This window comes from Hypomesus nipponensis, chromosome 23, assembly GCF_054491055.1.
Source record: "Hypomesus nipponensis isolate SF chromosome 23, ASM5449105v1, whole genome shotgun sequence".
Classification (NCBI taxonomy): Eukaryota; Metazoa; Chordata; class Actinopteri; order Osmeriformes; family Osmeridae; genus Hypomesus; species Hypomesus nipponensis.
The window spans coordinates 16,927,972-16,939,185 of record NC_140383.1 but is presented as its reverse complement, the minus strand read 5'-3'; the positions used below and the strand labels follow the sequence as shown (position 1 = coordinate 16,939,185).

Genomic DNA, 11,214 nt, shown 5'->3' with positions numbered 1-11,214 from the left:
GGAAAGTATTAATACGCATGCTCAGAATGTAATGTAATGTGGATTACACAAATTTTATGCCAAGTGGGGCTGAGAGCCGGTTGCCCCAATACAGCGTCATTTTGTATTTCAGCCCTGATTGGCTGCTTGCCGCCAACATTAGTTGGCAAGAAGAGCGAGGAGATGTAGCTAGATTGTCTTAACTAGCTTGTCAGCCACAATATTGTCATTGCTCAAACTGCTGGTAAAAGTAACCGCAGGTTTAACGTGGAGTGGTTTTTGAAGAAAAAGAAAAACGGTTAGTCTAGTTAGCATACAAAAGAAGGCACCTTTCTCCTTAAGTGAGCTCTCAGCCTTGGTGAGAGAAAACATATTTTGTCATCCTGCCTTTGTGGCGCTGGTCCGTGCATTGGTCATATTATGGGGCTGGATCGATAGATAAAGATGGTGACGTGTCAGTGTGTCCATGCTTATCTGGTTGTTGTCATAGAATGGATCTGTATCCCTAAAAAGTTGTATTTCTGCTTCGTTGTGGCCTTCCTGTTGTGTTGAGTTCATTGCTGTTTGCGCATGGCCCTGTAGGCACATTGGTTCTGAGCTTGGTTGCAATCCTAATTTAGGTTTGTAAATATGACAGTGGTAATTTTACATGTGTGTGAGAGACAAGGAGAGCAATTACACAAGAAGGTCTCTCTCTCTCCAGTTTGTGTACTACAACACCTGGTAGAAGCAAGCCACTCTGTCGTTAAAAGTGTTGTGTGGAACCACGCTGTTTGTTGACGTGTTAAAAAAACACATCAGTAGCGAGAGGGACTTTTGTAGCTTACTGGTATCCTATATTTTGAAATGTTTTTTGCCCCACCAATTTTTTACATGTAAAAACGCCACTGTGTGTAGCCTAACTCAAGCTTATCATAAACAAGGCAGCATTTCCATGTAACATTCAGTCATTTTATTTCAAACAAAGTGCCAAACAGTGAATGAACATCTTCTGCCAGTCCCCGCTACAGGTCCTGTCTGTTGGCCCTGACAACGAAGCACAAAATAAGTTAGTGTCCTATCAACATAATTGCACATATGAAAGGGGCTATACAAGTCATAAAAAAATCACATCGAGAATAATATACATCATTAAAAAAATATTATGGGATTCTAGTATTTAGTCACATAGCCATGTGAAAGGTTGAATTGGGAAGCTGCAATCATGATTCATTCACCTGGCTTGTTTTGAATGGGCTGCCGGGGCGTGTTTGAGTGTCTACGCTGTGAGGAGCTCCACAGCCTTCTCTCCTAGTCCCGTTTTCCACTTCATCACAGCATCTGCAATTAGAATTCATGAACTTATTGTTAGCACCAATTTGTACGTTGAACGCTGCGTGTAAGCCATAGTTCACGGCATCTCAAAACACCTACCATTCTTTTGGAACTCCAGCACCTTAAGGCGCTCCTCAAGGTCTTGGAGTTCAGCCTGTGTTTGGACCACCTGTAGGTCCATCACTGGCACCTCTTCAGTGTGTCTGCCTGTAGTCGCCTGAATAGGAGAGCCTCTCGCTGGTTCTCCTCCAATGTCTCCATCTTCTGGAGCATAACCTGTAATGTGTCTGTCAGTAAATACAAGTAAAACAAGTTTACAAGAGTTAGCATGATTGGCATACACTGGGGTTCTTCTAGATTAGCTGTAACATTGATGTAAATAACACATGTTACCTTGAATGGTTGTATACAAAGCATTAGTGAGACAACATTTGTTGTTTTGACAAATATGTATCCCCCTGCCACGATCAGAACAACTTAAGTATGCCTTACAATGAGTTGGCAATGCTATTGAGAAGCTTTGAGTGTCTTATATTTGCACTTGCCTGGCTGCCAGCTGTATTCCTGGACCCCCTATGGGTTCTCCTCCACCAGACCAGAGTTGACACCTAGGGGTCTGGTGATGCAAAAGTTTTAAGTCATGTTATTGCTTCAAAACATAGCCTTTAGGGTTGCCATGGTTCACACAATTATTGTCACTGTTATAAACGGTCATTCATTACTTTACCATAATTTCCCAGGGACACAGTGCTAGGCTGTGTGACGGTGGTAGGATAATCTGTACAGAAATGAACGTGGAATGTAGTTTATGTACATAGTATTAGCATTTTGATATTGATATAAAAAGAAGTAGCATTGCACATGTGTGATAGTTCGAAAGCAGGGCCCCACAGCGTAGCGTCGCACGTGTGATTCTGAACATTCCACCTGACTATTTTCCTTCTTCGTTACCTTCTGGCAACGTTGTGGCAACATCGTAGCAACGTTATAAAGGGAAAGTTGCCAGTTGGACCATCAACAACGTTGCCACGACGTCGTACCTTGGTCAGCTGGTTCAGTCATTTTTGGTCCGTGGGCAACGTTGCCGCGACGTTGTACCTTGGTCGGCTGGTAACGTCATTTTTAGTCCCGTGGGCAACGTTGCTGTGACGTTGTACCTTGGTCAGCTGGTTACGTTATTTTTTGGTCCCATGGACAACGTTGCCGCGACGTCGTACCTTGGTCGGCTGGTTACGTTAATTTGGGTCCCGTGGACAACGTTGCCGCGACGTCGTACCTTGGTCGGTTGGATACTGTTATTTTTGGTCCCGTGGACAACGTTGCCGTGACGTTGTCCCTTGGTCAGCTGGATACTTTCATTTTGGTACCATGGGTCAAGTTGCCGTTAAGTCGCTCTTAGGTCGCAGGACAATGGATCTCGAGTGCACTGGTTTATCCATGGAACTGAATTTGGAATCTAATTCTTATATTCTTAGCCTTAGGCCTATATTAAAATATTTCATTCTTTACATGTACAAAAGCAATCAATGTGTGATGTGTAACATGATTAAGCAAACATTCTTTGTCCAGCACACCAAAGCTGTATGACACACAATGCAAATTTGAGTTGCAATAATTTTGTAATACAAAATTGTTCAATGTGACCAAAAGGTAAGCGATTCTTAAGTTTAATTTCCATAGACAAGTCATCACAGAATATTACAATTCTTCCTAGCTAACCTACCCCTCTGTCTGCCCCTGAGCAACAACTTTGCGCATGCCCATTTGAACGCATCTCTGAAACTGGGATTTCAGAAAAGAGTTTGCAGGGATTCAACCGTCTTGAACGCATGGATTTCAACTGGAAATTAGCTCCTTCAAAGGTGAGTTTCTTTACAGAAATAGTTTTAAATATATAAACATATTTTCTGAAATTGGATGGAGCATGCTATTACGTGTAGGTTTGAAATTTAGGATATTTAGCCTATTTAGCCTAATCCACAGGAGTTGTAGTCCTGATGTTTAGAAGTACTTCTCTTGTTAGAGAACTCCGGAAATCTTGGCAGAACACTGAATTAACAGACAAAACAAGACAAAACAGAGCGCACCTAGCTACCATGGCTGCCTTCGTCGGCGCCATCTTGCATCCAAAACCAGATATTGTGCGTGGAGCATGAAAATCCGGATTCCTTGGTTATTGTGCTAGGCGATTTTAACAAAGGCAATCTCACTCAAGAACTCCTGATGAAACAAAAGTTCTGTACGTCTTCAGTCACTTCTCAAGATGTAAAAACAGCACTGGAACTCAGCAGGGTTGATGCAAAGTGTTTTATTGGTTCTCAGGTAACAAAGATTGCCAATAGAACGTGAGCGTGATCCCGGGATCAGACTGAAGTTTTCTCCGGACAATTTAACTTATATAGTCTTCTCCCCATTGTATGTTAATATGGTACGACATTAGTTGGTTTCGTAGACATTAGGTAATCTTACCAAGCGGGTCCCTTGTCTCAGGGGATTCAAAACAGGTACTTTCCTACATAGACACTGCTTGAAATTAGGCTCTTTCTGACCTTGAACAGCCAGCTGTAGTAGGCTTCTGGGCGTAAGGCCACAAATATGCCTCATAAATTACAGCTATGCATCCTGGTCTTTTATGAAAGCATACACATGCTCCTCTCCCCCACTCATCCTTTAATTATTTAAACCTTATATTTAGGGCTTCACGTCTCCTACTATTGTTTAGGAATAACAGTAATCAGCAAAACAGCTTTGCATTTGGTTTCCCATGATATAACTTGTATTAATATGGTTTCCAATTAGTATAGCATATTCCAAAGAGTGATTACAAATATCTTTGGGTCCATAATCATTAACCATCTTCATAATTACAACAGTATGATGTTTTTTCCACATCAATCCCCCCTGTGGGACTTGCAAAGTCCCACCACACCCATGTTGGAAATACCACTGTAATTAGTAAACAGAAGCAATCACGGAAGAACGATGAGAAAAGACAAATAATCAAAGCATTGAAACAACAACAACATACACAGTAAAAGCATACAAGTAGACCATAGAATCATCAAAATCAAAAACAAAGCATCGGAAATGTTGGTCCTTGCCTTAAATGTCATCATGTGCGAAGCGCAACATAGGTGGCCTGGTGGACTATCCTCCATTCCAATACTCGCTTAAGCTAACAGCTTATTGCAATCACATAGCAGGGGAGTACAATTGTAAGGGTATGGGGAACTAAAACTAGAAACTCCCCGTAGCCAATGACCCGCACAACACGAGCCATCTGGGTTAACTATGCTCATAATGCGACATGAGTATCCGTTCTTGCCTCTACCTAAGCATATGTGACAAACTGAGTCATTGCTAGTCGTCATACTGTACTTTCTGCCCACCCACCAGTCACACCGAGGTGCGTAGCACTGAGGTGCTATTACATATATCAAATTGGTCCATTACACTCGCATAGATCGAAAATAATGTGCACAGAATTCTCCATGTGATGTATATATGATTACGTATTGATTATACACATCACCCCAGCCAGTGGACGTGACGTTCCTGGTTAGTAGATTTGGTGTCTCTCCCTTGACAGTGAGCGCCTTACACACAGGGAATGCTGGACATATGATGAGCCAGCGAGCACTAGGGTTTAGCCCCACCACTACACTCCTGCAGATATAACTTGCAGAGGCCATCAACACCTCAACTAGTCCCACACAACTCAGCAACCATGTGATAGTAGACCTACACCGTAAGGGCATCTCCAGGGCAACATTGCCAGAGACAAAACATAACAAAAATGACATTAATACACTTATAATGTGATGTCTTCAAACAAAGAGTACATGGTATCACTATATAGGAGGATACAAAATGATTAACATAGCCATTGTCGGGCACCGAAAAAGGACATTGGCTGCAAGATAGCTTTCGGGTAGGTCTTTAGACAGGGCTTCCAGAAATGGCCTTGTCATTCCTTCTCTTTTCCCTCGTACAAAGTTGCATGGCATTATACACTTTGGAAATATTGTGACCTCTGACTTGCCTCAGTTACACAGGCCCTTCGTAGTCACACCGTCCAAAGACCCACTTATGGCTCTGCATGCAGCATAAATCAGAATAATATCAACTTGTAGATAATACACGGAACATAAGTAACAGTTCAGATCACGGGTTATGTGCTCATGAGCTTAATTTCGCCAGGTTTAGAGCAAACACTTTCTTAAATTTAGATCAATCTAAACCACATGTAAATAATAGGATAACCAATCTTTTTAATTGTTGTTAACCAATCAGTAAGTCAGGGACAGACCTCTTCACATTCCACAATACTGCTGTGTAACAGGTAAACCACATAACTACCACTGAGTGATGAAGGTGAGCATGTATATTTACTCGTAGTCATCATACCCCCGTGTATCCGGGAGGTGTGCGCGTTCGTAGTCGTCCCAACGTCGCTGCATGTTCTCCACCATCATCCTCAGTTCCTCATTGCGGCGTGTCAGCACCCGGTTCTTGTTGCGAAGAGCCGTCATCTCATTCCTCCGACGCTCTTTTTTTCTCGTAACGATGCCTCCGCCGTTGTAGTACTCGTCCTCTCCGTCATGCAGTATTGAAACATTGTGTTATCTTTTTGGACACCCGTCTCTGGAGGCTCTTAAACTTAGCCAGTGACACGTCTCCAATCCGCCGTGCGGTCTCAGCGGTCCAGGGTCCGGTGAGCAGGTCGTCGTGTCTTCATCCGTGTCTCCATCTGGGATTCTCCTCCCGTTGGATCCTCTGCTTCACCTTCCATGGTCTGGACTCCTGGAGGTGATGGTTGGTCATTGGATCGTAGCCTGGTGGTTCCTGGGTCATCGAGCCGCTGGATCCGGTGTGATGGTCCTGGTGAGCTGAAAGGTGGTGGCCACACCGGGGCTTGGTCCAGTGGGGCTGGTGGAGATGGGTCTCTGCTGGTGGTCTGGGTTGTTGGTCAGTCAGCCGGTTGGGATCGTCTTCCATGTTCATCTTCGCGTAGACCCAATCTCCAGGTGCAACCGTCTGCTGGTTCTCTGGAATCTCTGCTTCCCTTTCCTTGTTGACACCTTTCGCCTGCTGAAACACTACCTCCCTTCCCAATTCCTTCAAGTGAGGGACCCTCAATGGGTCCTCTTAAATAAGGAACTGGAAGAAGTCTTCCCGTAGTCATCTCATGCGGTGTTATAAATGTCAGGTGGTTAGTACTCAGGCGGTTAGTATTCAGGCGGTTGGTTTTCAGGCGGTTAGTACTCGGGCGCATTATCATTAGTGCCGGCGGTAAGGTCTGTAGGCCTACCCAGTTTAACTTACCATCAGCCATGATCTTTGCTACCTTGGTTTTCAAGGTACAGTTGGCTCTCCCGACTGTCCCTTGTGACTGGGGATGATAAACACTGCCAAACCTTGTTTGATTGTTAACAGTTTTAATGCCAATTTAAATGTTTTGGACACAAAATGTAGTCCATTGTCTGAGCTTATGCTATCCGGGATCCCAAATCTTGGAAAGACCTCTCTACACAGAAAATGTTGCTACTGGTCAGGAATCTGGATCTACAATTGGCACTGCCTCTACCCATCCACTGAACCGACAGATCACTGCCAGGATGTATCTCAGTCTTCTTATACGTTGCATCTTGTCTACATAGTCTATCATTAGATGTCTAAATGGTTCGTCTGCTGTTGGACTGTGTGAAATGGGAGCGGAAAATGCTTTCCTGATATTATAATGTTCACATACTTTGCATTCGCGTAACAATATCAACTGTGGCTGCTAAATATGATGACCCTCGTACGACTTGAAAGTGATCTATAATCACCCCCCTGGCGCAATGGTGACCACCATGCGCATCCCTAATAGCAAAGACATCAGTGACATGAACACAGGTATGGGTTCACTGTGCCACACCTTTGAATGGTTAGTTCTGGAGCTGACAGTATGACCTCGTAATCAGTTCTTCTGGCCTGTTCCAAAACTAAATGTGGGGTCGTGAATAAGGCATATGGGATGGGATGTGTAGAAAATTACTGGGTGTCCCATTGTCTATGATGATGCTTGTTTGAAACCAAAGAACAGTGGCTGCCAGTCTCTGATAGCAGGGTGGCAGTCCTGCCTCTACATTATCTAGTTGTGTACTGTAATAGGCTAATGGTTGTTTCCCCATGGGCGTGTCTTTCAACAATACAGCAGTAGCATATCCAGATCGTTCTGCAACATATAGATCAAATGGTTTTGAGTAAACGGGATTGCCAAGGGTGAGGGGTAGATTGCATGTCACTTTTGAGAGCTAAAAAGCTCCCTCCACCTCTTTGGTCCACTGCAATGTAGCAGCATTACTTGCCAGCCCTGCAGCCCTAGTAAGGGCTCGCAAAGGTGCTGTTTTAAGGGGAATATTCACAAATCCATGGTCTGCTGTATCCCGTCATTCCCATCAAGGTAAACATTTACCCTATCGTCTGATGTTTCGGAGCCTGGTAACCTGCAGATTCTGCAAGTCCTGGGCCAACATTGATGAAACACAGCTAGACTGTCCAGGAATCCCTGGGATAATTGGGTGTAAGTAATTTGTTTACCTTCAAAGGTGAAAGCAAACAGGTGTTGTGAGTCTGAATGTACGGAAACAGAAAAAAGCACAGGTCAACAACTGTATGCCATTTGGTGCCTGGCAGAATGTTGGATAGTATGGTGTGGTTATCAGGAACAATCACCTTTGGAACGTCTCCAATGGAGTTAATAGCTCGCAGATCATGTACCAATCGATAATCATTAGAGTTTGGCTTCTTATTGGAAAGATGGGTGTTTTACAGGAGCTTTTTGTTTCTAGGGCTCCTGCATTCACTAGATCCTTAATAGTGGATCTAATCCTGTCTATAGCGTGGTGTCGGAGAGGGTGTTGTCTCCGGTAGGGTAATCTTGCTCCTTGCTTTACTTTTACATGTATGGGTTCTGCTGCCTTTATATAACCTACATCTGTCTTATGTTTTAATCATAACGTGGGGGGTTTCTGTTCTAACAAATGCTCTCAAAGCTGACATTACATTATAGTTGTACATTTAAATAGTTTTGTTGATGTTTTTATATTCACTACCACTGTCTCAGCTGTCCCTAACTTTACTGAAATTCTATAACGTGTGTCAGGGGATATGTGTATTATTTGTGGGCCTCCATTCTAATTCCTGTAAAGCTACTCTTAGTATTGGTCCTAATTCGCGAGATTGTCATTAATGTAACGCAGGGGCAGAGTCCTGTATTTAATATAAGATTCTTTTTTTTTTTTTTTTGTATTCTGGTGGGAGTGTTAAAGTTGTGGCAGCTCCTTCGGGGCCTACAAAGATATCCTGGTTGTTGATAGAGTACTTTCTTTTCTTTTTTTTATCAACTCTATCCAACAGTCGGCATAATTTTAGGCTGCCTTCAAACATCAGGCAGGGGACAGCAGATGAACATTAGCCTCTCAGTCCCTGCAAAATAAATGAATAAATTAAATTAAATAGTCTGTGTGACTTTGATGTTTGTCATATAGAAGAGTGCAGTGGAGCGGCATTTGTTGTGGTCTTGATTTCCCTACTAATGCTTGGATCCATGGCTCCCATTCTTCCCATGACTGGATCAATGAAGATTCTTGTGGGGCCACAATTGTAGCCAGTACGCTAGTGGTGGTGTCTGGCTCTGGGGATTTTTGAGTATTTACATTCATTAGTGGACTTAAGACATGTTGTAGTTCCTTTTTTCAACCGTCAGTGGCATCATCTGGTTTGCTGAGGGATCTTCTTGGAACTCCACTCGCAGGCCGCTTTGGGTGCACACGATATTGGCTTTTAATATGCAAAGAATGTATTTTCTTAATAGATTGATGGGAGTATGCGCTAAGTACAGTAGAGGCGCTACAAAAAAATTTCGTTGTGAGTGGCTCCGTAAGTGGAATCACTTGTGTTTTCCCAGAAAAGCCTACAGTTCGGATGGATGAATTTGAGAGGGGGAGATTGAAGCCATTTTTTCCAATGCATGAGTACGTCGCTCCTGTGTCCACCATGAAGGCATGTTCTTGTCCTTGCACTGTAACTGGTATGGTGGGTTCTTCTCGTGGTTGTAATGAGATGACTGGCGACATTTTTTCCCCCTCAGGCTTCTCTGGGCACCTCTATTGCCAGTCTGCCGCAGGCCCCCCAGGCGGGTTTGTTGGACAGTCTTGTTTGTAATGTCCTTGTTGTCCACATGCCCAGCACTTCCGTGCATTTTGTGGCTGATTGTTCGTCAGATTGGGGTTGGGCTGTGTTTGGCCATCTTGCTGTGGGGGTTGGCCTCGTCCTCCTCCCCCACGGGGTTTCCCACTCTGTTGGGCAGGTCCTCCTTTTCCCTTCCAGGGTTGATCTGAGGAGCCAATGTGCACATGGATTGTTGGTAGGGTGAGAGTTGGAGGGCAAACTGATGCTGCCTGCACGGGTCCTGGTGGGGCAGGAGATTGGGGTGATGGCTGGAACCTTACTGGGGCCTGGGGTGTCAGGTTATCGGGAACCATGGCCTGTGCCGTTATAACTGGGGCTTGCGTCTTGGCCTTGTCTTTCTTTTGCTTACACAGTTCACCCAGCTGTAGTTGTGTTAGCTTGTTGACAAGTTGTTTGTTCAGTTCTTCTGCTTCCCGTTTTTCTTTTCTGCAATTATCCACATGGTGGACTATGTGTTCTGAGAACAATGGCCAGTCCATTTTCATCAGGCCTACCACACCATCCAGGCGCTTTTGCACGTCTTGTGGCATTGCCTTTTTCGCCATCAGCATAAACAGTCTTTGTGTGGTGTTGTTGGTGTTCCAGGCACCCCCAGTCTCGTCTCTCCATCTGCGTTGGAAAACGTGCAGGAACTTTGATGGACATTCGTCGTCTTTCGGCACTTCGCCATCTAGCTTGGAGGGATCCATCTTCTCTGGGTAGTGTTTCCTTAGCTCTGCCCACACTTGATTGCGGTGACCTCCAAACCCTACGCTGTCCGCTTGGTTTCCGCTCACCACCCTTGGCAGTTGCGCATTGTGGAAAATTTCTTCTGTTATCTGTTTTCCGGCCATGTGCATCAGCAGAGCCTTTATATCTCCCAGAGCCAATGTCACCCCTGCTGTGCTTTCTTCGAGTGCTGTTATCCATTTGTTGGCTCCGTCAGTGAGCGTAGGCAGTCTCCCTGCCAGGCCAATCATGTCCATGAATGACCACGGTACGTACAGGGGATGTTGCCCAGCTCCTTTCACCACCAGGGGGCATATCTGGGATAGATCGTCTGGATCCTCTGTTGTCCCCCCATCTAGGTGGTTGATTAGGCTGGATCTTCTCCCAAGTCTTCCTCCGTCTCGTACCCACTGTTGTGGTTGTTCTTGGTGAGTGCGTCGCCTGCGTCGTTGTCCGTCGTCTGGAGCCCTCTCCACTTCCTCAGCCTGCTGTTGTCTCGCTTCGGTTCTTCCATCTTGCGGAGTGATGAGGCCTTCCAGACTTAGGTGCAGGGCCCTCCTGTCGCTGAGCTGATGCCATGTGCTGTGGGGATCCTCGTTTGATCTGACTTCAGGCGTCGACTTAGGTGTGGACCTCATAACATCGGGAAGTTGTAGTTTTGTTGTTAGATTGTGTATTTCACTCTCCATCTTGTTTATTTTCTCTTTCCAGCCTTCACATTTCTGATTGAGGTTGTCCCACTCTTCGTGCCCGCTGCTTCTTTGTTTGGGGCGTGCCCCTGATGAGTGATGAGTTGCTTGCGGAGATGCTGTGATGGAGTCCTCACCCTCTTTTTGGTGGAGTTCTCGACGGTCATGATGTCTTAACCTTCTCAGTTCATTTTCGATGGAATCTTTTCTTTTTGCTTCTTCCAGGTAATTCAGTCTGTCCACCAGGTGCGCCACGTCTGCTTTTGCTGTAGTTTTCTCTTGATAC

The 11,214-nt window shown here is 44.8% G+C and overlaps 1 long non-coding RNA gene across 1 annotated transcript; it reads right to left on the bottom strand.

Moving 5' to 3' along the window:
* Positions 1-908: 908 nt before the first annotated feature.
* Positions 909-1,705, bottom strand: LOC146234409 (uncharacterized). Its single transcript, XR_014741840.1, has 3 exons — positions 1,393-1,705; positions 1,197-1,299; positions 909-1,005 (listed from the first exon to the last, which is right to left on the bottom strand). It is a non-coding gene; the product is annotated as an uncharacterized LOC146234409 (long non-coding RNA).
* Between the last annotated feature and the right edge of the window lie 9,509 nt (positions 1,706-11,214).